This window comes from Moschus berezovskii, chromosome 17 (assembly GCF_049115385.1).
Source record: "Moschus berezovskii isolate FMDL1 chromosome 17, NW_MosBer_1.0, whole genome shotgun sequence".
In the NCBI taxonomy this organism is placed as follows: Eukaryota; Metazoa; Chordata; class Mammalia; order Artiodactyla; family Moschidae; genus Moschus; species Moschus berezovskii.
In genome coordinates, this window is record NC_142476.1 from 4,927,542 (window position 1) to 4,953,797 (window position 26,256).

Sequence of the window (26,256 nt, forward strand, 5' to 3'; positions counted from 1 at the left end):
GCTTCCCACTCAGGCCTGTTGTGAAGATCAAAGGAAAGAATGTGACGGACAATTCTGATGACCACAGCCTGTGTGTTCTGTCCATATAACGTATGTAGGACGCTATTCCAAATGCTCAGGAGCCTCGGGGGATAAAAACATGCATTCATTCACTCATTACTGCTTGATCACAACACAAATTTATGACAGCTTGCTGTGTGCCTGTCATCAGACTAAGCTGGAGTGAAAAGTCTTCAGTGAAAAGCTAACAGGAAATAGGCCTGCCTGAGTTGCTGGTCTGAGGATCATATTCAAGGCTTTTTAATGCATCTTGGTAGGGAGAAAATTCTGTGTTATAAGAGAAACCAGGGCATGTCAAAAAGTTTAGGTTTAGCCCTGTAGGCAACAGAGAACCCAGGGTGCAGACTGGGAGTGATGTGATCGGTGATGCGACCTATTACAGGAGGATTTGGAATACATACTGATGTCTTCCCTTTGCCCCTGCAGATCCACTCTGGGCCCTCTGGTTTCCTAGAAGCGGTGGGCCAGTGGGGAGCCTCCTCAGAAGAGCGGGAGGAGGGAGGGCGAAGAGGTCTGGACATTTCTTTCTTGGGGTCCTTCTCTTTGGGGTCACTGTGGGCTGGCTGCCACGCTCAACAAAGCTTCCTCCAGGTGCTTCCCCTTCCCTCTCAGTTCCTTTCCCTCCCTCTCCCTTTCCTCTTCTCTCTTCATTTAGAGAATTGCACACTCCCTTCCTTCGACTTTCAAGCCAAGAAGTGGAAACTCCCTTTTCTGCTGGCCCGGGGGACTGCACACTGTTTCTTTTGGCTTTCTGTACCCTGCTGGCCCTCTGTAAACTGTTCCTTCAAATTGGAGTGTGCCATTTGCACACTTAGGAGTGCCGGCTGGGAACTCACGGGGAGGCCATGGCTGCTTTCAGGATGCAAGAGCAGAGAATCTCGAAGCAGGGACGGAAGCGTGGGATGGAAGGGAAGGACAGATACAAGAGAGTCAGGCAGTCAAGTCAGTAATACTTGGTACTGTACTGACTGTAGGGATCGTCAGCGAGGGGGAAGAGTGTAGAATTACTCCCCACCTGATGCCTTAGGAATTGGGGACAGGTGGTGCCACTGACTAAGTGAGGGACTGTAGGAGGCCAGGGCCCAGGTGTTGGGGGCACACTCATGACTCTGATTTTGGACATTAAATTAAATTTGGGCTTGCAGTGTGTCTGGAATGTTCAGGTGGGGATGTCTAGTAGACTTTAGATTTGTGAAACTAAATTGAAAGTAGAAGCATGGACAAGTGGTTTCAATTTTGGACTCTTCCATTCATATATGATAAACAAAGTTACATATGTGACATCACCCAAGTGGGCAAATAGAGGAGGGCAGAGGCCTGAATGGAAGAACTGAGACACCAGAGTGTCAGACAGGAGGAGGAGAGAGTGTCAGGAAAGGGGGAGGGGACAGAAGCGTAGCGGGGACATCCCGGAGGGCGGGGCTCGAAATGCCTTTTGGACGGACAAGAAGTCAGTGAATTCTGGATGCTAGAGGGGTTTCTTGAGTTGTTAGCCTTTCTGTCATAGAGAGGAGCGTGGTGGGGGAGAGCTTGAAGAGCCCACCAGAAACCCAGGCTGCTCTCAGTTTGGAGTTATTGGGCCAAAAGGAAACTTTTCAGAACAAGTCCTCTGTACCATCTCTGCACCTTGTAATGGTCTCAACTCAAAGACTCTGTACAGTGATGGTGAAGCAGTGGGTCTCTGAGTAGGTACATTAGGCGTTGGTTTGGGGACCCATTTCTTCATTTACAACTTTCCTAGCTCTGAAACAGAATTGATGGAAATTTTCAAAGACCGATGAATCTGATGAGTAGAAGAGCAAAGAGCATGTGTTTAATAATTTGTTGGAAAATTTCAGTTTGAGGAGGATGGGGGGAGGGTTTGGGCCGCAAATCTAGAATCTGTGAGTTTAGACTGCCCTCCAGTGGGAGAATTAAGTTCAACAGTCAACGTGACAGAGAAGCTTGGTAGCACTCCAGGAAGTTTTCATGCTTAAAAAGGAGAAAGCTCTGTTGATGGTATTTTGTAACCCAATATAGAAAAAGCAGATTCAGTTCATGCTACTTCGGATGGGACTTTACAATGTTAACAAAGTCAAACTTTCAATTTGACTTTCAAACTTTGCTGTTGCCTATATGATAAAATTATTCTCCTCTAGCCTGAAATAAATCCCGTCAGCTGTCTCCAATCTCACACTTTGCCTGTCTACCTCCCTTTATTACAGCGAGATTAACTTATTTACCACCCCCAAAACACAATTTTCACTTCCCATTTTCCTTCCAAACTTACTGTTTCCCTTCCCTCTGTGCCCGGCTCGTTGCTGTGGGACTAGTAAGTGCTCAATAAGCAGTTCATGAGTCAGTCTATTTAAACAGCTGGTTTATTATCCTGGAGGAAAGGCAATACGATGTAACCAATGAAGCCATTGGGCAGGAAAAAAAAAACTTTAATTTTGCTTCTTTAGGGACACTGGACAGCTACTCTTTCCCTTCCTTAAAAAAAAAAAAAGGTATAATACATTTTCACATATCATTCAAGCAGAGCAAAAAGTTTTTCCTTATTTCACACATGAGTGCTCAAGAAATATCTGAATAGATAAATGTCTGTCTGGCTCACTACAGTTTCTTCTGCATACCTCTGACAGTTAACTTCTTGAAACTTAACTCTGATCCTGTTTTCCTTGCTGAAAACTGAAGGACCCCTTGCCCTCATTTTGTACACCCTTTCTGTCCATTCTCATCTCCTGCCTCTTCTTGTACTTGAATTATTATTACTGCATTTATTACTTTGTTAAAATTAATTGCTTAAATGTCTGCCTTCTTTCCTAGACTGTGAACAGGATCCAGGTCCTATATATCTCTGACTTTCATCACAGAACCTAAGCCATAATATCAATAGATGATCGATAAATGTTTGTACAATTACATTATTCCTTCCCATTGCGTTTTGAGTCTTCCTTCTAATCTTATTCCCGGCAGAGAAAGTAACAAGAGTAGTAAAAATTTTAGACTTAGAAAGTGTCTTACAGGTCATCTAATCAATTTCCCTCATTTTATAGACGTGGAGACTCAGGCCTGTTTAGGATCACACAGTTTGTTGGCCTTTGTTTTTAAAGAATGAGGCAATTGTAGGAAACAAACTCCTACAACTGAGGCTGGGCAATTTTGTTCATTGTGTCAGAAGCCTCAAGTTCCCAGAAACAAAAAAGTACTCCCTTATCAGTCTTGAAATTTCATAATCCTGTTTTCCTCACCCTATGCGTCACAGTTGATGAAGTTGATCTTAGGAAAAGCCAGGCTGTTCTGGAGATTTTTATTCTTAATAATTTATGTTGCTTTCACTGGTACACACTAATACTGCTTTAGAAAGATTCATCTTGGGAATCTGATTTGAAAACTGCAACTTGTCTGGAAGAGGGAGAAAGGAAAAAATTCGATCAAAATCTAAATTAAAGGTCTAAACTCCCTTTCTCTCAGTCTATATTCGGAAAGGTGGCTTTCCAGTCACTTCTCTTTTCCTATATTAGGTCCTGTATTTATGAGTCAAATGTACCTTTCCATCTTTTGTGCTAAGGAATGCGTATTTAACAGCTATATCATCAAGTGAATGGAAATACATTGTTCTTTAAAAATATGGGGAAAATACTGTAATCTGGCTTAGTAGAATGTAACTAAAATTAAGAGGTCCTATTGTTCATTAAAAATATGGGGAAAACACTGAAACCTGGTTCAGCAGAACATAACTGACATTTAGAGGCCCCACTGTTCATTAAAATATGGGGAAAATACTGTAACCTGCTTCAGCAGAATATAGCTGACATTAAGAGGCCCTACCAGGGAATCAGTACACTGAAGACAGAAGTGTAGTAAAAAGAGGTTGCAGCTGTCTGAATTTTTAATGTTCTTCTGCGTTGTCCATTTTTCTGTAACTTGCTGCTGCTGAGTCACTTCAGTCGTGTCAGACTCTGTGTGACCCAATAGACGGAAGCCCACCAGGCTCCCCCATCCCTGGGATTCTCCAGGCAAGAACACTGGAGTGGGTTGCCATTTCCTTCCCCAATGTGTGAAAGTGAAGTCGCTCAGTCGTGTCCGACCCTTAGCGACCCCATGGACTGCAGCCTACCAGGCTCCTCTATCCATGGGATATTTTCCAGGCAAGAGTACTGGAGTGACTTGCCATCGCCTACCACCTAATTTTAGAGAGCTTAGTGAATATTGGAAATTCATCAGACATTAAATATGAAGGAACTTGAAGAAAACATGTATTAATGGAGAAAAACACAGAAAAATGAATGTTTGTACTTCCTCATCTTACTGGAAAAAGTAATACTAATAAAATTTAGATTTGAGAGCCAATTTATTAGAATATTATCAAGTGAACAGAAGAGAAAACCCTGTACGAGAGAGCCCGGATAGCTCAGTCGGTAGAGCATCAGACTTTTAATCTGAGGGTCCAGGGTTCAAGTCCCTGTTCGGGCGCCTTCCGATTTTTCGAAAATTTCAGGGTTTGCTTACTTGCTAAGTCTACTTCTACCTTAAGTCGTATCAACTTTATTTTTCATTGATTTCGGAGTATGATAAGATAAACGTACAGTCAGGGAAGAAAAAAAAAGCGGTTACGCAAAATGATCCAATTTCTTGGTGAGTGCGGAGGTTTTTGCACGGTGATGTCCTGTCCGGGAGGAATTTTTCTCCTTCAGATTTCTAAGAACTGGGGAAGAAAACAAAGTTGCAAGAGCGCCCGAACAGGGACTTGAACCCTGGACCCTCAGATTAAAAGTCTGATGCTCTACCGACTGAGCTATCCGGGCTCTCGCGAGCAAACACCGCTCCTGCGCGGCCTTACCCAAGGGCGACGAGCGCGGCGCCCCGCCCCCGCCCGCCGGCCTCCTGGGAAGCTGCGGGAAACCCGGGGAAGCGCCGGGTGCGCGCGCGCCGTGCACCTTTCACCCGCGTTGGCGCTTCGCTCGGGGCCGCGAGACTTGGTAATAAGGACAATGGTTAGGCAATCTGACGAGTCTAGGATGCACAGAACGGTGACGTAGGCCACTTTTGAAGAGCTGTAGGGACTTAAGATTTGTTACACTCTTGATAAAAGGGTGGGTATCTAAGACGTTCCCGACAATAATTTTTAAAAAATCTGAGAGAGGGTACAGATACGCTGCTCTGAAGCGGTTGAACGGAACTGTGTAGTGTGGAGCGGGAGAAAGGACCCCAAGAGGGGTGGCCGATTGTCCTGCAGGTCCCTTCATGGGGTCCCAGTCATAGTTTTATGGCACACAAACCCCAGGGACCTTCCGGTCAGAAATCCCAGGAAACCAGAGTGGAAAGCTGAACATGCCAGCAGTGGGACATTTTATCGATCTCGGCAGCGGAGGCTCTTCTCTTCCGCAGCCGCCCGTACTCTGAGCGCTGCCCTCTGCCACAGGGCTGGCGTGGAGAACTAACCCTCCGTGCGGCTGAGAGCGGGGCGTCCAAGGGTTTTCCTTAGCTGAAGTTGCTTTCCCTTGATTCCAACTGCTCTAAGTGATTGCCCTGGCCCAGCAATTCCACTGTCAGGAATTTGTCCTAAAGAAACAATCACGGACATGCAAAAAGACTTGATTACAAGAGAGAAAAGAACATCAAGGCTTTTTAAGTAGAAAAAAACTGTAAATGACATAAATGGCTATATAAATTATGGTATGGCCTATTAAGAATGAGCGACTTCACTTTCACTTTTCACTTTCATGCATTGGAGAAGGCAATGGCACCCCACTCCAGTGCTCTTGCCTGGAAAATCCCATGGACGGAGGAGCCTAGGTGGCTGCAGTCCATGGGGTCGCAAAGGGTCGGACACGACTGAGCGGCTTCACTTTCACTTTTACGCATTGCAGAAGGAAATGGCAACCTACTCCAGCGTTCTTGCCTGGAGAATCCCAGGGACGGGGGAGCCTGGTGGGCTGCCGTCTGTGGGGTCGCACAGAGTCGGACACCAATGAAGCGACTTAGCAGCATAAGTACCTTCAAAATTGAAAGGATCCGTAAAGCCTGGGTGCTGAAGTTAAGTGCCTCCTTTTGAAACCGTACTACCCAACAGTCAGAACTGGACATGGAACAACAGACTGGTTCCAAATAGGAAAAGGAGTATGTCAAGGCTGTATATTGTCACCTTGCTTATTTAACTTATATGCAGAGTACATCATGAGGAATGCTGGGCTGGAAGAAGCACAAGCTGGAATCAAGATTGCCGGGAGAAATATCAATAACCTCAGATATGCAGATGACACTACCCTCATGGCAGAAAGTGAAGAGGAACTCAAAAGCCTCTTGATGAAAGTGAAAGAGGAGAGTGAAAAGGTTGGCTTGAAGCTCAACATTCAGAAAACAAAGATCATGGTATCTGGTCCCACCACTTCATGGGAAATAGAAAAACAGTGGAAACAGTGTCAGACTTTGTTTTTTGGGGCTCCAAAATCACTGCAGATGCTGATTTCAGCCATGAAATTAAAAGACGCTTACTCTTTGGAAGGAAAGTTATGACCAACCTAGATAGTATATTAAAAAGCAGAGACATTACTTTGCCAACAAAGGTCCGTCTAGTCAAGGCTATGGTTTTTCCCGTGGTCATGTATGAATGTGAGAGTTGGACTGTGAAGAAAGCTGATCGCGGAAGAATTGATGCTTTTGAATTGTGGTGCTGGAGAAGACTCTTGAGAGTCCTTTGGACTGCAAGGAGATCCAACCAGTCCATTCTAAAGGAGATCAATTCTGGGTGTTCATTGGAAGGACTGATGCTAAAGCTAAAACTGCAATACTTTGGCCACCTCATGCGACGAGTTGACTCACTGGAAAAGACTCTGATGCTGGAAAAGGTTGGCGGCGGGAGGAGAAGGGGACGACAGAGAATGAGATGGATGGATGGCATCACCGACTCTGTGGACATGAGTTTGAGTGACTCCGGGAGTTGGTGATGGACAGGGAGGCCTGGCGTGCTGTGATTCGTGGGGTTGCAAAGAGTCGGACACGACTGAGTGACTGAACTGAACTGAACTGAACCCTGTGTGATCTAAACTATTTCTGTCTCAGGACAATAAAATGATTGCAAGAATTAAATAAGATTGCTTATGTAAGTTGCATAGAATAGTATCTGACATATAATAAGCATTCACAAAGTTACATAAAAATATAACAAGATCAGATTCCATGATTCTGTTCTTTCTATGGTTCTCTGACACTATCCAACCTTCAACAAATGCTTAATATACTTTTTAAAATTAATTTTTATTGAGCTAAAATTGACATTTTACATTGTTTCATGTGTACAACCTAATGATTTGATATTTGTATATGCTGAAAATGATCTCCCTAATAAATCTAGTTAACATCTGTCACCGCATATAGTTACAAAAAAATTTTTTTGTAATAGAACTTTCAAGATTACTCTCTCAGCAATACAAATATATAGAACAGTATTATTAACTATAGTCATGCTATATAGAAAGTTTAACACATTTATTTTTTTAATTGAAGTACACTTGGTTTACAATGTTGTGTTAGTTTTTGATATATAGCAAAGTGATTCAGATACACACACACATTCCTTTTCATGTTCTTTTCCATTACGGTTTATTACAGGATACTGAATGTATTTCCCTGTGGTATACAATAGAACCTTGCTGTTTATCTAATGTACATACAATAGTTTTCACCTGTTAATCCCAAACTCCTAATTTATCCCTTTTCTTCTCCTTCCCCTTTGGTAACCATGTTTTCTATGTCTGTGAGTCTGTTTCCGTTTTGTAAATAAGTTCACTTTATCTTATTTTAGTTTCTATATATAAATGGTATATGATATTTGTCTTTCTCTTTAAGACTTACTTCAGTGAGTATGATGATCTCTAGGCCCATCCATGTTGTGCAAATGGCATTATTTCTTTCTTTTTATGGCTGAGTGGTATTGCATTGTATATGTGTACCATATCTTTTTATCCATGCATCTGTCAATGGACATTAAGGTTGCTTCTATGTCTTGGCTATCCTAAATAGTGCTGCTATGAACATTGGGGTGCATATATCTTTTCAAATTCTAGTTTTCTCTGGACATATACACAGGAGTGAGTTTGCTGGATCACTGTTGTTGTTCAGTTGCTCAGTCATGTCCGACTGCTTGTGACCACATGGACTGCAGCACGCCAGGCTTCCCTGTCCTTCACTATCTCCTGGAGTTAGTGGCAACCCCATTTTTAGTTTTTTGAGGAACCTCCCTCCATAGTATCTTCTATAGTGGTTGCACCAATTTACATCCCCACCAACAATGTAGGAGGGTTCTCTTTCTTCCACACCCTCTTCAGTATTTATTTATCGACTTTTTGATGATGGCCATTTTGACTGGTGTGAAGCGTATACCTCAATGTTGTTTTGATTGTATTTCTCTAATAATTAGCAAAGCTGAGTGTCTTTTCATGTGCCTATTGCCCATCTATATATCTTCTTTGGGGAAATGTCTACCTGGGTCTTCTGTCCATTTTTAGATTGAGTTGCTTGGTTTCTTGTTATTGAGTTGTATGAGTTGTTTGTATACAATTTTGGAAATGAATCCCTGGTCAGTCTCATGTTGCAAATATTTTCTCCTAGTCTGTAGGCTATCTTTTTGTTTTCTTCATAAGATTCTTTGCTGTGCAAATGCTTGTAAGTTTGATTAGGTCCCAGTTGTTAATTTTTGCTTTTACTTCTATTGTCTTGGGAGACTCACCTAAGAAAATGATGCTTCAATTTAAGGCTTAACATATATTTGACTGGAGTAGAGAGAGACGTAGAGAATTTAGAAAGCTGACAATATTAACTTGAAAGAATAACTGTCCCCTAAGCAATGGGGATGGCTCATTAATGTTCCAGTTTCTCACCCAAGGAATACACATTAGATTTGCAGGTCAGGAAGCAACAGTTAGAACTGGACATGGAACAACAGTCTGGCTCCAAATAGGAAAAGGAGTACATCAAGGCTGTATATTGTCACCCTGCTTATTTAACTTATATGCAGAGTACATCATGAGATACGCTGGGCTGGAGGAAGCACAAGCTGGAATCAAGATTGCTAGGAGAATTATCAATAACCTCAGATAGGCAGATGACACCACCCTTATGGCAGAAAGTGAAGAACTAAAGAGCCTCTTGATGAAAGTGAAAGAGGAGAGTGAAAAAGTTGGCTTAAAGCTCAACATTCAGAAAACAAAGATCATGGCATCCGGTCCCATCACTTCATGGCAAATAGATGGGGAAACAGTGGAAACAGTGGCTGACTTTATTTTGGGGGGCTCCAAAATCACTGCAGATGGTGATGGCTGCTATGAAATTAAAAGACGCTTACTCCTTGGAAGGAAAGTTATGACCAACCTAGACAGCATATTAAAAAGCAGAGACATTACTTTGCCAACAAAGGTCCGTCTAGTCAAGGCTATGGTTTTTCCAGTAGTCATGTGTGGATGTGACAGTTGGACTATAAGGAAAGCTGAGTGCCAAAGAATTGATGCCTTTGAACTGTGGTGTTGGAGAAGACTCTTGAGAGTCCCATGGACTGCAAGGAGATCCAACCAGTCCATCCTAGAGATCAGTCCTGGGTGTTCATTGGAAGGACTGATGTTGAAGCTGAAACTCCAATACTTTGGCCACCTGATGTGAAGAGCTGACTCATTTGAAAAGACCCTGATGCTGGGAAAGATTGAAGGCAGGAGGAGAAGGGGATGACAGAGGATGAGATGGTTAGATCACCAACTCAATGGACATGAGTTTGGGTAAACTCTGGGAGTTGGTGATGGACAGGGAGGCCTGGCATGCTGCAGTTCATGGGGTCACAAAGAGTCAGACATGACTGAGCGACTGAACTGAACTGAACTGAATCTTACATTAAAAACAATAACAATGACTGCCATCTAAGTATTCTCTATAAGAATCACATGACAGGGACAATTATCCACATAGGATAGTAGAACAATTTCTAAAAGTGGCTTCATGCAGATGGGATGCTGCATTATCAAATTAGGAATATTAAATTGCCTTTTCTTTGCTCAAAACCCTTTGATTCTTTCATGTTACTTATTGAATGACACATGGACTTTTAAAAAATATTAATTTATTTTTATTGGAGGCTAGGACTTTTAAAAAATATTAATTTATTTTTATTGGAGGCTAATTACTTTACAATATTGTAGTGGTTTTTGCCATATATTGACATGAATCAGCCATGGGGACACATGGACTTTTTACAGCAGCATACAAAACCCCATATCCAGCCTACTTTGCTAGTATTCCATGCTAATGCCATTTAATAGAAATATACTGCAAACCACATATGCAATTAAAAATTTTGTAGTAGCCACTAAAAAAGTAAAAAGAAGCAGGTGAAATTAATTATAATGGTTCAACTCAATATATCCAAAATATTTTGACATGTAATCAATACAAAATACTATTAATACAATATTATACATTATTTTTCCTACTAAGACTTTGAAATCTGATGTGTATTTTACACTTACAGCACATCTCCATTTGGACTAGCCCCATTTCAAACTACATGTGGCTGGTGACTATTTTAATGGACAGTGTAATTCAATACAATGTCAATATTCTACACAGTAATCAACACTTCAATCAAAAGAGACTGTCTGGTTTTCAGACAGCCTTCTAAGTCTTCCTCTCTCACCTCATTATTTATGCCATATTTTTTTAAGTGACCTCTCCCATCTCTGCCTCTTGAAATCCTAATCATTCTTTAAAGGCACTACTCTTCTACAACGCCTTACGATTATGTTACATGGGAAGGAAAGATTATTTCAAGAATCTATATACTTGCAGTTTATAGATTCAATATTTTTTTGGGCTCCAAAATCACTGCAGATGCTGATTGCAGCCATGAAATTAAAAGACGCTTGCTCCTTGGAAGGAAAGTTATGACCAACCTAGATAATATATTAAAAAGCAGAGACATTACTTTGCCAACCAAGGTCCGTCTAGTCAAGGCAATGGTTTTTCCCGTGGTCATGTATGGATGTGAGAGTTGGACTGTGAAGAAAGCTGATCGCCGAAGAATCGATGCTTTTGAACTGTGGTGTTGGAGAAGACTCTTGAGAGTCCCTTATACTGCAAGGAGATCCAACCAGTCCATTCTAAAGGAGATCAATCCTGGGTGTTCATTGGAGGGACTGATGGTAAAGCTGAAACTGCAATACTTTGGCCACCTCATGCGACGAGTTGACTCACTGGAAAAGACTCTGATGCTGGGAAAGGTTGGGGGCGGGAGGAGAAGGGGACGACGGAGAATGAGATGGCTGGATGCCATCACCGACTCTGTGGACATGAGTTTGAGTGAACTCCGGGAGTTGGTGATGGACAGGGAGGCCTGGCGTGCTGTGATTCATGGGGTCGCGGAGAGTCGGACACGACTGAGCGACTGAACTGAACTGAACTGAACTGAATAGAGACATACATTTACTGTTCAATTTGTAATTGAAAAAAGTAAAATCAGATCTCTGCATTACAACATGCACAAAAATTCATTCTAAATGAGTTAAAAGCTTAAAATGTGAAAAGCAAATATTTAGAACTTTAAAGAGAAAATATATGAGTGTCTTTATGATGCATAGACAGGAAACAACGTCTTAAATAATACACAATTTAAAAAGCTGTCATAAAGAAAATAATAAATTTGACTTCATTTTAAAAACTGCTCAAAAGAAAACATTCAAAAAGGGAAAATAAGCTATAGATTTGAAGATGTTATTTGTAATACAAATAATTAATAAGTATTAATATCCAGATTATATAGGGAACTCAGAAATTAATAAGAAAATGACAAACCAATAGAAAATGGGCAAAAGATATAGACGATTCATAGATGAGTAACCATAATCAATAATATGAAAGAATGCTCAACCTTACTAATAATAATGGACATATAAATCAAACCACTACAAGAAATAATTTCACATCTATTTTTAAAAAATCTGATAATAACAAGAATTGGCAAAAATGTGAAGCAACAGAATCCTTACATACTCCTTTCAGGAGTGTATACTTCTACAATCACTTTAGAAAGCACTTTATCACGATGTAATAGAGTTGATAAGGTGTATATGACCTAACAAATCTCTCTAAAGTACACATGGAGACAAGTACAGTAATGTTGTAGAGCAGACAATTGCAAACACCTAAATATTTGTCAAAGGAAGAGATAGGATTGAAAAAAAAAACTGTGGCGTATTCATTACTGCCATAGGCTGAATTGTGTCCTCTCAAAATTCTTATGTTGAAGTTCTAAGCCCCAGGAGCTCAGAATGTGACTCTATTTGCTAATAGGCCCTCAAATAGAGGTGATTAAGAGAAAATGGGGTCATACAGGTGGGCCCTAATTTAATATGGCTGATGTCCTCATGAATTGATGCTTTTGAACTGTGGTGCTGGAGAAGACTCTTGAGAATCCCTTGGGCTGCAAGGAGATCCAACCAGTCCATCCTAAAGGAGATCAGTCCTGGGTGTTCATTGGAAGGACTGCTGTTGAAGCTGAAACTCCAATACTTTGGCCATCTGATGCAAAGAGTTGACTCATTCTAAAAGACCCTGATGTTGGGAAAGATTGAGGGCAGGATAAGGGGACGACACAGGATGAGACGGTTGGATGGCATCACCGACTCAACGGACATGAATTTGGGTAAACTCTGGGAGTTGGTGATGGACAGGGAGGCCTGGCGTGCTGTGGTTCATGGGGTCGCAAAGAGTCAGACACGACTGAGTGACTGAACTGAACTGATGTCCTCATGAGGAAAGGAGATTAGGATACACACAAAGTACACAAACAAAAGGGTAAACATGAAGACAAACTTTTTAAAAACTTGAAGTATAAAATATCTGAAAGAAATATATACAGGTATAAATCCTAAAAGACTAAATGGTTGCAGGGGTAAATGCCAAACTCAGGATAATGGTTCCCTCTTCAGTTTAAGGAGGGAAATGTCATTGGAGAAGAGACTGAAGGGGAACTTTTAAAAATACTTAGTTTTACTTATTTATTTGGCTGCACAGGGTCTTAGCTGTGATAGGTGGGAACTAGTTCCCCAACCAGGGATCAAATCCAGGGCCCCAGCATTAAGAGATCAGAGTCAGCCACTGGATCACCAGGAAAGTCCAGGACTTTTTTGTACAGGTAATGTATTGTTCTCTACAAAGAATTGTGGGGAAAGGAGTCATATTCTTCATTATACTTTTTTGCATGTCTTAGTTTCTTACAGCTTTTCAGAAAGGCTATAGACCAATAAAATTGGCTTTTAATTCCTTTAAAGGTGCAGTAGGACTTAGAAAATTTATTCAGTTCACTCATTTTACATTACAGATTGGGAAACTAAAGACCTGTGGAACTTTCTGGTTTCTAGAATAGTTAGATTAAACCCAGATTTTCTGTTTATTAAATAAATGGTTTGTGAGCACAGTTCTTCGAGAAGGAAGCGGGGATCACTGAATCAGTTATGATCTTGTTAAACCAATTTTGTTTTATTTTTTGGCAAGATTACTTGACTGGTAGAAGAAATACTATAGATATGATTTGTTTTCATTATAGCAAGTCTTTTTTTTTTTTTTTATGAACTCCTTGGGAAAGGTCAGAGAAATGTTGCCAGATGTTGACCTCTATTAGGTGGGATAATTGGTTTAAGAACAACTCTGGAAGAGGTGGAGAAGGCAATGGCAAGCCACTCCAGTACTCTTGCCTAGAAAATCGCATGGACAGAGGAGCCTGGTGGGCTGCAGTCCATGGGGTCGCTACTAGTCGGACACGACTGAGTGACTTCACTTTCACTTTTCACTTTCACACATTGGAGAAGGAAATGGCAACCGACTCCAGTGTTCTTGCCTGGAGAATCCCAAGGACGGGGGAGCCTGGTCGGCTATGGGGAGCCTGGTCGGCTATGGGGTCGCACAGAGTCGGACACGACCGAAGTGACTTAGCAGCAGCAGCAGCTGGAAGAGGAACTCTGGAATCATGAATCAGAGTCAACTATGAGGGGTAAGCTCTATTCTTTTAAAAAATAATTTATTTTTGGCTGTGCTGGGTCTTCACTGCTGTTCAGGCTTTTTCTCTAGCTGTGGAGAACAGGAGCTACTCTCCAGCTGTGGTCTGCGACGTTCTCACTGCACAGGCTTCTCTTAATGTGGGACACCGGCTCTAGCGCATGTGGGCTTCATTAGTTGCAGCACATGGGCTCAGTACTTGCCGCTCATGGGCTGTAGAGCACAGGCTCAGTAGTTGTGGTACATGGGCTTAGTTGTTCTGCAGCATGTGGGCTCTTCTTGGACCAGGGATTGAATCTGTGTCTTCTGTATTGGCAGGTGGATTCTTTTACCACTGAGCCACCAGGGAAGCCCCAGCTCTATTCTTAATCATTCCCTACTCAACATATTTATCAAGGCTTTAAATAAAAATAATTTGTATATGTTAATCAACAATATGCAAAAGTGAAAGAGCTAATCCCTCCTGACTCTCCAGGCAAGGCCAATTCATTGCACTCACCATGTTCTCTTTACCTGGACATTCTGAAGGCACCTCCACACAGACTCCAGGCGTCACTTGTTTTAGAATCTTCTAAGTTGGTGCTTGGCACATAGTAGGTGTTCAACAAATACTTGTGGACCTTAAACTGAATTGCATACCAGAATCATAATCCAAACAGTCCAGTAGACAGTGAGAAAGGGCCTAAAATAACCAGGTACCAGTTAAAAGATACAAGACAAATTTATGTTTGGGATTATTTTTTTTTAACTGAAATTAATTTCAGAAAAAGAGAGAAGAAATAGTTAACAGTTCACCTAGAAAAGCTTTCTCGGAGCAACTGTGAAAAAGGAATTAATTCTTCAGCTCATTTACAGAACTCTGGATCTCCACCTAAGTTGGAGGTGATGCCAGAAACAGAGCAAGGTGCAATGTGCAAATAAAACGAGGTCATTGCCTCATTTTATTTTGCATAGGTGTGTATCTGGTTCCGGGAGGCACATTTTAAATAGGACAAACATGTTCTTGAAGCCACAGCAGATAAGTAGTTGAAAGCTCTGAGGGGATTTTCAGCAAGCAGAAAAATAAAAGGTTAGAGATGGGACATGGTAGCTGTCTGCAAAAAAAAAAGTATTTATATTAGAAAGAATGAAGCCTTAGTCTTCTCCGAAGTGCAGGACTAAAACCAATAGAGATGGTAAAATAACATATTTCAGCTCAAAAATTCCTCGAATATCTAGACTCATCCTACAATAAACGAAATGAAGTATTTGGGAGGGGTCATGCCATTTGGCACCGGCAGAGGTTGAAGACAGCCTGCCTGAGAAGTTTGTTGAAGGCACTTGTGTATTGTGAGAGAGTAGGCTAGACGGCTTGATTGTGTGATCCAAATAAGCTCCCCCTCATTGTCCTTTGCACTTCTCTTTGAACATTTACCACATATTTTGTAGTGATCTGTGTATATACTAATCTTATCCTCGCCCAATTAGCGACAACACTAGTGTGCTGTTTCTCCGCTCCACTTCTGGGGAGTAAGAATCAATAAGCTAACACCGAGAAGCAGAGGGGGTGGCTTTTCAGCTTTCTGAAGAGCTGAAAAGGTGTCTCTGATGGTGCTTTTAGCTTTCTCCCCTCCCTGTGTTTTTTTTAACTCTCCCAGCAGACGTTTATAAATAGCATAAGACCCTGCGATTTCCTCAAATGGTATCTCTTGAAACCTCAGAAGTCGTAGTCGTCCAGGCCCTACTACTCTCTTTCCCCGGACTGGGATCTCCTCTATGGTAGGGCCGGCTCAGCCTTCTCTCTAGCCCTCCCGTTGGCCCATCTATGGTTTCCGGAGGCCTCACCGGAAGCTCCTGTGGGCGATGGGTCGGGGAGGCCGGAAGTTGCGCCCTCAGTACTCGCCGTTTCAAAATGCTGCTAGACCTTAGGGACAGTTGAGTGACGCCCCCACACCCCCGGGCTCGGCGGAGAGCGACTCATGGAACGGCCGTGAGGTGCGGCTTTCGGGTTTCGGCGGGATGCTGGCAAGCCGGGGGCGGGGGGCGGGGGGGGGGAGCGACGCGGCCAGGTGTGCGGCCCGGGCCGGGGCGGCCGGCGGGAGGGGCCAGAGACGTGGGCGGCGGCATGCGGAAGGTCGCCTGGGCGAGGCCGGGGCGGCGGGGTGAGCGCCGTGCTACGCGAGTGCGCGAGGACGACGGTGGGCGTGCAGTGACGAGGCGCGGGCTGCCGGCCGGAAGTCGGGGTACACGGGCGGTGCTCGATAGGACGCGGTGTGAGGACGGCTGCGGCCCTGTGGAGGAGAGACGGGGAAGAGGGAGGCGAGCATGACCCTGCGGTGTCTTCAAGATCTCATGGGAGTGGTTTTCAGGGCCGCGGACCGTCTGTCTCAGAGGCACCTGCGCCCTCGTTTGGAGACTGCTCATTTGGGGGCCTCACCCGTACTCCCCCTAACGGAATATCGGGAGCTGGAGCTCGGGAAGATGTGTTTTAATCAGCGCGGTCCCCTGTCGGTTCTTGTACACCTCCAAGTTTGAAAACCATTGTTATAAAGCGACACGCAGAGAAAATGCCGCTGCTCCTTTCCTTCATCTCGGAAGCTCTCTTAGGAAGCTCCTCCATGCCGTGTGATGTTGGCATGGGAAACGAGTGTCAAAGGTCCTTGGTACTTTTTGGTATTAAGTATTACTACATCTCAGTTTGGGTTTGGTCTCCTCCCTCTTACTTGGGCTCCCCCAGTGGCTGAGCGGTAAAGAATACGCCTGCAATGCAGGAGTCTCAGGTTGAATCCCTGGGTCGGGAATCGGGAAGATCCCCTGGAGAATGGCATGGCAACCCACTCCAGTACTCTTGCCTGGAGAGTCCCGTGGACGGAGGAGCCTGGTGGGCTACTGTCCATAGGGTCGCAAAGAGCCGAAGACGACTGAAGCGACTTAACATGCATGCACGTACTCCTCATAAATTTCTGCTACGACAAGTTCATTTCGTTTAGAAGTATTTACTTAAGAATATTTTGTTTCACAGTATAGTCAGGATCACAACTTTTTTATTTGATAGTTTTTTTAAAAAATCAAAATACTGCTTGCCTGTTGTTGAAGAAAAGCACATTGTATAGAAATGTGTAAAATGAACTGTCCGTTAACCTGCCCCCTCCTCAAGCTGGCGACCCTTAACTGCTGGATATTATGTTCTTCCTGACTTTTTCCACATGTATTCTTTTTTTAAACAACAGTGGGGTTATTTTGTATCTATTATTCTTCACCTTAAATTTTTCAGTAGTAACATCAGAGAAAGCTTTCCATAAAGTGTACATATAATATTTTCTTTTAAGGACTTGAGTACTGCTTACAAGAATTTCTTCAGGGGATTTTTAGGTTGTTTCCTAAAGCATATTGTTTGTTTTGCAAACTATACTGGAGTACATTCTTGCTACACTGGTCACTTTTTTATGTGTGTCGCAGGTCTGGTAAGAACTAAAACAATATCTGAATGGTAGTTATTTCTTTTTTTTTTTCCCTAAAGAAAAAAGTATTATTTTCATGTATCTAGCTGAAAGGGAATTGGACAGTAGTATTTAGTAGAGGTTCTCGGGACTTCAAAGAATTGCTAACAGTGATTAGTTTTGCTAACTTCTGACAAGATGCTTTTATTTTAGTTAGTCTTTATAGTTGTCTTCAAAGGTAGAGATCAAAGATCAGGTATAAGAGTCTCTTGGACTAAGTGTAGGGTAAAAATCACTCTTCCATTATCTTTTTGAGAGACATATTGTATAAGACTGTTCTTGCACTCTGATTTCAGTTAGTAGGGGACACACATAAAAGCATAAAAGTAATACTGTGGATATTTTAATACAGGTGCTTTTGTGTCATCACCTTCCTTTGGGGAGTCAAAAGCCTTGACCTTCTTAAGGTGACTAGAAACCAAGATTAGTAGTTTTTTCAAGCTACAGTTGGCAAACACATGGGATTTTTGTGATTTCTTATGGGAAATGGCAACCTACTTCAGTATTCTTGCCTGGAGAATCCCATGGACAGAGGAGCCTGCCAGGCTACAGTCCATGGGGTCGGACAGAGTCAGACACGACTGAGCACACAGCATACATTTACTGTATACCATTCAATAGGGTAATTAAAACCCATTGTTTTAATTCAGTATTGCTTTTTCTTTTTTCCCACCTTTGTAGTGAAATATTTTAAAGTTTCACAGCTGTGTCATTTTATTTACCTTTAAATATGTCATGATGTAGGTCTTACTAAGTTGTTGTTCAGTTGCTGAGTCATGTCTGACTCTTTGTCACCGCATGAATTACAGCATGACAGGATTCCCTGTCCTTCACTATTTCCAAGATTTGCTCAAACTCTTGTCCATTGAGTCGATGATGCCATCCAGCCATCTCATCCTCTGTTGTCCCCTTCTCCTCCTGCCCTCAGTCTTTCCCAGCATCAGCGCGTTTTCATCAGGGGCCAAAGTATTGAAGTTTCAGCTTTAGCATCAGTCTTCCAGTGAATATTCAGGATTGGTTTCCTTTAAGATTGACTGGTTTGATCTCCTTGCTGTCCAAGGGATTCTCAAAAGTCTTCTCCAACACCACAGTTCAGAAGCTTTGGCGCTCAGCTTTCTTTCTTGTCCAACTCTCTCATCCGTATATGACTACTGGAAAAACCATAGCTTTGATTATACAGACCTTTGTCAGCAGAGTAATGTCTTCGCTTTTTAATATGCTGTCTAGGTTCGTAATTGGAGAAGGAAATGGCAGCCCACTCCAGTGTTCTTGCCTGAAGAATCCCAGGGACAGGGGAGCCTGGTGGGCTGCCGTCTATGGGGTTGCACAGAGTCGGACATGACTGAAGTGACTTAGCAGCAGCAGGTTCGTCATAGCTGTTCTTCCAAGGAGCAAGTGTCTTTTAATTTCGTGGCTGAAGTCACCATCCACAGTGATTTTGGAGCCCAGGAAAATATAATCTATCACTGTTTCCTCTTTTTCCCCATCTATTTGCCATGAAGTGATTGGACCGGATGCCATGATCTTAGTTTTTTAATGTTGAGTTTTAAGCCAACTTTTTTCACTCCCTTTCATCTTCATCAGGAGGCTCTTTAGTTCCTCTTCACTTTCTGCCATTGGGTGATGGTATGTGCATATCTGAGGTTATTGATATTTCTCCCGGCAATCTTGATTCCAGCTTGTGAGTCATTCAGCCAGGCATTTTGCATAATGTACTTGGCCTAGAAGTTAAATAAGCAAGGTGAAAGTATACAGCCTTGACATACTGCTTCCCCAGTTTTGAACCAGTCCATTGTTCTGTGTAAGATTCTGTTGCTTCTTATCCTGTTTACAGATTTCTCAGGAGAAAGATAAGGTGGTCTGGTATTCTCATCTCTTGAAGAATTTTTCAGTTTGTTGTGATCCACACAGTCAGAGGATTTAACATAGTCAATAAAGCAAAAATATATGATTTTTTAAAATTTCCTTGTTTTTTCTATGATCCAGTAGATGTTGGCAATTTGATCTCTGGTTCCTCTTTCTTTTCTAAATCTAGCTTGTACATCTAGAGCTTCACGTACTGCTGAAGCCTAGCTTGAAGGGTTTTGAGCATAGTCTTGTGCACGTGTGAAATGAGTGCAATTGTACGGTGATTTGAGCATTCTTTGGACTTGCCTTTCTTTGCGATTGGAATGAAAACTGACCATTTCCTGTTGTGTGGCCACTGTTGAGTTTTCCAAATTTGCTGGCATATTGAGTGCAACACTTTAATAGCATCATCTTTTAGGATTTAATAACTTAGCTGGAATTCCATCACCTCTACTAGCTTTGTTCATAGTAATGCTTTCTAAGGCCCCCTTGTCTTCACAGTCCAGGATGTCTGGCTCTAGATGCGTGACCATCGTGGTTATCTGGATCATTAAAACCTTTTTTGTACAGTTCTTATGTGTATTCTTGCCACCTTTTTAAAATTTCTTCTGCTTCTGTTAGGACTCTGCCATTTCTGTCCTTTATTGTGCCCATCTTTGCGTGAAATGTTCCCTTGGCATCTGTAATTTTTTTGAAGAGATCTCTAGTCTTTCCCATTCTATTATTTTCCTCTATTTGCATTGATCACTGAGGAACGCTTTCTTATTTCTCCTTGCTATTCTCCTGAACTCTGCATTCAGTTGGGTAAATCTTCCCTTTTCTCCTTTGCCTTTCGCTTTTCTTCTTTTCTCAGCTGTTTGTAAGACCTCCTCTGACAACCACTTTACCTTCTTGCATTTCTTTTTCTTGGGGATGGTTTTGGTCACCGCCTCCTGTACAGCGTTACAAACCTCCATCCATGGTTCTTCAGGCACTCTATCTACCAGATCTAATCTCTCAAATCTATTTGACATTTCCACTGTATAATCATAAGGGATTTGATTTAGGTCATACCTGAATGGCCTAGTGGTTTTCCCTACTTCAATTTTGAGTCTGAATTTTGCAATAAGGAGCTGATGATCAGAGCACTGTCAGCTCCAGGTCTTGTTATTGTTGACTACATAGAGGGTCTCCATCTTCAGCTGCAGAGGATGTAATCAGTCTGATTGCAATATTGACATCTGGTGATGTCCACGTGTACAATCGTCTCTTGTGTTATTGGAAAAGGGTTTTGCTATGACCAGTGTGTTCTCTTGGCAAAACTCTTGTTAGCCATTCAGTTCAGTCAGTTCAGTTCAGTCGCTCAGTTGTGTCCGACTCTCCGCGACCCCATGAATCACAGCATACTTTGGCCACCTCATGCGACGAGTTGTTAGCCATTACCTTGCTTCAATTTGTACTGCAAGGCCAAATTTGCCTCTTAGCAGTTTTTAAAAAGTTACCACACTGCCTTTTGACTACCATTAACAGCTTCTTGCTGCAGCTGCTGCTAAGTCACTTCAGTCATGTCCGACTCTGTGCGACCCCATAGATGGAAGCCCACCAGGCTCCCCCGTCCCTGGGATTCTCCCAGCAAGAACACTGGAGTGGGTTGCCATTTCCTTCTCTAATGTGTGAAAGTGAAAAATGGAAGTGAACTCGCTCAGTCGTGTCCGACCCTTAGCGACCCCACGGACTGCAGCCTACCAGGCTCCTCCATCCATGGGATCTTCTAGGCAAGAGTATAACAGCTTCTTAGTAGTATCTAAAATCTAGTACATAATTCAGAATTTCTTGATTGTTTAGAAAAAAATGACACTTTTGTAGATGGCTTTTTTGAACCAAGACTTGAACAAGGTCCATCCATTGTATTAGGGTAATGTTTTTTAAGTCTTTGAACACTCTTCCACTTTAGCAGTAACCCACGGTGCTGTAGAATTTCCTACATTCTGGATTTGGCTGATTACCTGCTTTTAATGTTGTTTCTTCTATCCTCAATTTTTTTCCCACTACTAATAAGTAGTAGTTAGATCTAGAGGCTTGATTAGATTTGGATTTGAGGGCAGGGGGTCAAGAATGCCTTATAGGAAGTACTGGCTGCTTTCCTTTGCTTCACACAGAGAGCACATGATGTGTGAATGCCTCTCCCTCTTCTTAGAGATAAGTTTGGTCAATGGGTCATTGACCACTTGGGGCATTCCGTAAGCCTGCTTAATGTGTTTTAAAGTTTCCCCTTCCCCCAGCCTTTCACTTAAATGATTTTAGCATCTGTTAATGATTTTTGAGAAGATGACATTTAACCCAGAGACTGGAAATTTTAGGGTAAGTCAGTCTGGTATAGAACTCAGTTTTCAAAATGAAGAACAATGTGTGCAAAGTCCTTGTTTTAGAAACAAAAAAGGTGGACAGGTGCATGGAGTGTGGGGTAGAGCAGTGCAGGCTGGAAAGGTGCTGAGGGCCTGGACTGTTTTTAGAACAGCACCAAGCAATGGAGTAGGGTCTGGCAGGGTAGGAGTGTTTGTTTTTTTAGTCCTCTGGCTGTAGTGTGGAGTTGGAATTGAAGTGGGATTAGAGACACGAATCTACTGCAGTGACACAGGCAAGAAATAATATTTTTTGATGTGAGGAATTGATCATGAAAATGAAGAGAAGGGGTGGTTTTGAAAGATTTTTAGGAGTTAAAATTCAAAAAGTTTGATGTGATAATGGAGAAGGTGAGAGCAAGGTGACTGAACTTTCTCTTTTGAGAAGTGAAAGTGTAAGTCACTCACTTTCTGACTCTTTGCGACCCCATGGACTATACAGTCCATGGAATTCTCCAGGCCAGAATACTGGAGTGGGTAACCTTTCCCTTCTCCAGGGGATCTTCCCAACCCAGGGATTGAACCCAGGTCTCCCGCATTGTAGGCGGCTTATTTATCAACTGAGCCGCAAGGGAAGCTCCTGTTTTGAGAAACTGAATGTAAAAGGATAAGCTTTAATCTTGGACAAGCTGTTTGACTTCTTTAAGCCTCAGTTTTCTCTTTTAAGGAGAGAGTAACATACCTAACTCTGTTGCACTCAAAAGAGATTCCAGGTGAGAAAGGAGGAAGCTCTTGCTTTGGGTTCAAAGCCCATCAGCTGAATTCATTTCTCATATATGTCCTTGAACAAGGCCATTGCTCAAGGTATTTTTCTCTCCTATTCTTTTCAGTATTCTCCCATTTTAAAATCCTTCCACTGCTGTCTATTCCCTCTCATTCTCCTCTGTGTAGTCAAAAGTAATTTGTCCTGCTCAGAACTACTCTGGCCCTTAAATCAGTATCTTTTTTTTTTTTTTTTACTGAGGCTCTGTTATAATTCATGATTTCAGTTAACTCATGTATGACAAACAATATGTAGTAAAAGCAAAATAATAGGAAGTGATAATGAGATTTCATAATCAACTGTTACATGCTCTTATGGATCTAATTACTTTGTAAACTCCAGTTTTTTTTTTAATAATAATTATCGAAGATATAATTGTACAATATTGAGACATATAGAACAAAATGCAATTATTAGAAGACAGTTGCTCTACAGTATTGTTTTGGCCTCTACCATATGTCGTATCCCTCCTGAAACCTCCTCCCGTCTCCCTCTCCAGTATCTTTTTAATGGCACAACACTTTCTCTCAGATGTTAAACCCTTATTGAGGCTTAAATTCTTCACGTCCTGTTCCTGCTGAGTTGCTGAACTAGCATGACTGCTGACCCCAATTCTCCCAAGTCACCTCTATAAAAGGAAAAGACTGAGAAACGAGTGGGTGATGTGGGCTTTTTTGAATTGCTGGAGGGGTGGGGGTGGGGGGTGGCTGGGTGTTTGGCCTTAGACAGGAGTCAGCCAGGCGTGGCTGTTGGAGAATAAAACCAGGGGAGAAGAGAACTACTGGAATGCTGCCCTAGTTTCTTCCCTGCCTCGTTACCTTGGAATTACCTTTTTCCACACTTCTGTGACTCAACTCTGGTCTGCTGCTGCTAAGTCACTTCAGTCGTGTCCGACTCTGTGTGACCCCATAGACGGCAGCCCACCAGGCTCCCCTGTCCCTGGGATTCTCCAGGCAAGAACACTGGAGTGGGTTGCCATTTCCTTCTCCAGTGTGTGAAAGTGAAAAGTGAAAGTGAAGTCGCTCAGTCGTGTCTGACTTGTAGCGACCCCGTGGACTGCAGCCTACCAGGCTCCTCCATCCATGGGATTTTCTAGGCAAGAGTACTGGAGTGGCTTGCCATTGCCTTCTCCGCAGCTCTGGTCTAGCTCTCCTCAAAAGTAAATCAGGGCATAACAGAAGCCTAAACTTGGGAGGAGGGGTTGAGAAAAGGAAAGTGATGACTGACTTCAGACAGTCCGTCCTCTGTCCTTTACCTCCTTATTCTTTGTTTAGTTGCCCAGTCCTGTCCAACCCTTTGCAACCCCATAGACTGCAGTATTCCAGGCGTCCCTGTCCCTCACCATCTCACAAAGTTTGCCCAAGTTCATGTCCACTGTATCAGTGATGCCATCCATCCATCTCACCCTCTGATGCCCTCTTCTCCTGCCCTCAGTCTTTCCCAGCATGAAGGACTTTTCCAGTGAGCCGGCTGTTTGCATCAGATGACCAAAATACTGGAGCTTTAGTTTCAGCATCAGTCCTTGTGACGAGTATTTAGGGTTGATTTCCCTTAAGATTGACTGGTTTGATCTCCTTGCTGTCCAAGGGACTCTCAGGAGTCTTCTCCAGCACCACAGTTCAAAGGCATCAATCTTTGGCATTCTGCCTTCTTTACAGTCCAGCTCTCACAACCGTACATGACCACTGTGGGAGGACCATAGCCTTGACTGTGGATGTTTGTCGGCAGAGTAATGTCTCTGCTTTTCAACACACTCTCTAGGTTTGTCATCGCTTTCCTGCCAAGGAGCAATCATCTTCTCATTTCATGGCTGCAGTCACCATCTGCAGTGATTTTGGAGCCCAAGAAGAGAAAATCTGTCACTACTTGCACCTTTCCCCCTTCTATTTGCCATAAAGTGATGGGGCCAGACACCATGATCTTAGTTTTTTTGACTAGTTAGTTTTAAGCTGGCTCTTTCACTCTTCCTCTTCTCTTCACCCTCAGCAAGAGGTTCTTTAGTGCTTCTTCTCTTTCTGCCATTAGAGTGGTGTCATCTGCATATCTGAGGTGGTTTTTGCTTCTCCTGCCTGTCTTGAGTCCAGCTTGTAACCCTCCCAGCCCAGCATTTCTCATGATGTGCTCAGTGTGTGGGTTAAACAGACAGAGGGACAGCAGACAGCCGTGTCATACTCCTTTCTCAATCTTGAACCAGTCAGTTGTTCCACACAGGGTTCTAACTTGCTTTTTAACTCTCATACAGGTTTCTCAGGAGACAGGTAAGATGACCTGGTATTCCCATCTCTTTAACAGTTTTCCACAGTATGTTACGATCCACACAGTCAAAGGCTTTAGTGTAGTTGATGAAACAGAGGTAGACATTTTTCTGGAATTCCCTTGCTTTCTCTATGATCCAGCGAATGTTGGCAATTTGATCTCTGGTTCCTCTTCCTTTTCTGAACCCAGCTTGGACATCTGGAAGTTCTTGGTTCGCATAATGCTGAAGCCTAGCATGCAAGATTTAAAGCATGACCTTACTAGCATGGGAGATGAGTGCAATTGTCCAATGGTTACCCATTCTTTAGTACTACCCTTCTTGGGAATTGGGATGAGGATTGACCGCTTCCAGTCCTGTGGCCACTGCTGGGTCTTCCAGATTTGCTGATGTATTGAATGCAAACCCTTGATGGCATTATCCTTTAGGGTTTTGAATAGCTCTACTGGAATTCCATTGCATCCACTAGCTTTGTTAACTGCAGTGCTTAATTCTTCAGTTCAGCCAGTCAGTCGTGTCTGACTCTTAGCGACCCCGTGAATCACAGCACGCCAGGCCTCCCTGTCCATCACCCAATTCCCGGAGTTCACTCAAATTCAACGTCCATCGAGTCGGTGATGCCATCGGTCTCCCCAAATCCCTATCATAATGCTGTATCTCTCTGGGGAACAAAAGATGAATCCTTGATTGAGCAGTGATTGTATGGGGTGGAGAGTAATTGTGGTTTTCTGATGCTTGGGATTTCCCGCTTTAGTGCTTATTTCCTACCTTACTCAGCTTACTGTGACTGATATTGAGTGGAATTTGGTCTTCTCTTTAATGCTTCACCTATTAGAATAGCTATTGTCCTCTAGGGAAAAATAGCAGAATGTTGAAGAGCACAGGTGTTTCAAGAGGAGAACAATGTATAGGCTTCTTTGGAACAGAAAGAAGAGAAGAGGTAGATCAAGGGTTTAAAGTTAGATAATCAGTCTGAAAGAAATAGGGATGATATTAGCAACTTGAAACAAGAATAAGCAGAAGCTGAGAGAACCAAGCAGAAATACAGGCTTAGAAATACAGTGGTTGGAACACAGAAAGCACATCAAATGGGTGAGATAATGGAATGGATACAGTTGGACGAATTAGAATTCTAGAGTGAGGAAATCTCCCAGAACAAAGGGGAAAAGACAAAAATATATAAATATAAATGGAAAGCTCAAAGATAAGGAGAATAGATATAAAGATATATCTGAATAATAGGCCTCTTAGAGGAAAAAAGAAGGCAGTGGCAATCCACTCCAGTACTCTTGCCTGTGAAATCTCAGGGACGGAGGAGCCTAGTGGGCTGCCGTCTATGAGGTCGCACAGAGTCGGACACGACTGACGTGACTTAGCAGCAGAGAAAAAAAAAATGTAAAGGAGGAGGTATTGAAGAAATAATGGAAAAATAGTTCTTAAAATTACAAAGGA

General features: G+C 42.6%; 1 protein-coding gene, 1 long non-coding RNA gene and 2 other non-coding genes across 10 annotated transcripts in view; 2 read left to right on the top strand and 2 right to left on the bottom strand.

The window, feature by feature from the left end:
* The first annotated feature begins 4,445 nt into the window (after positions 1 to 4,445).
* TRNAK-UUU (transfer RNA lysine (anticodon UUU)) lies at positions 4,446 to 4,518 on the top strand. The gene has a single exon. It is a non-coding gene; the product is annotated as a tRNA-Lys (tRNA).
* A 259-nt stretch (positions 4,519 to 4,777) lies between these two features.
* TRNAK-UUU (transfer RNA lysine (anticodon UUU)) lies at positions 4,778 to 4,850 on the bottom strand. The gene has a single exon. It is a non-coding gene; the product is annotated as a tRNA-Lys (tRNA).
* Positions 4,851 to 14,034: 9,184 nt separating this feature from the next.
* LOC129551770 (uncharacterized) lies at positions 14,035 to 16,041 on the bottom strand. 2 transcript variants are annotated; one of them, XR_016039521.1, is made up of 3 exons: positions 15,904 to 16,041; positions 14,593 to 14,705; positions 14,035 to 14,385 (listed from the first exon to the last, which is right to left on the bottom strand). It is a non-coding gene; the product is annotated as an uncharacterized LOC129551770 (long non-coding RNA). The 2 variants fall into 2 exon arrangements; XR_008685132.2 differs by having other exon boundaries at positions 14,579 to 14,705.
* The window catches only part of MDM4 (MDM4 regulator of p53), a 51,872-nt gene continuing 41,539 nt past the window's right edge, over positions 15,924 to 26,256 (top strand). For 5 of the 6 annotated variants that reach the window (XR_016039520.1, XM_088845128.1, XM_055420057.2 and 2 more), the window contains exon 1: positions 15,924 to 16,053. The gene's annotated coding sequence lies outside the window, so the exon portion shown is untranslated. The remainder of the gene's footprint in view (positions 16,054 to 26,256) is intronic. The other variant, XM_055420058.2, reaches the window with a different exon arrangement.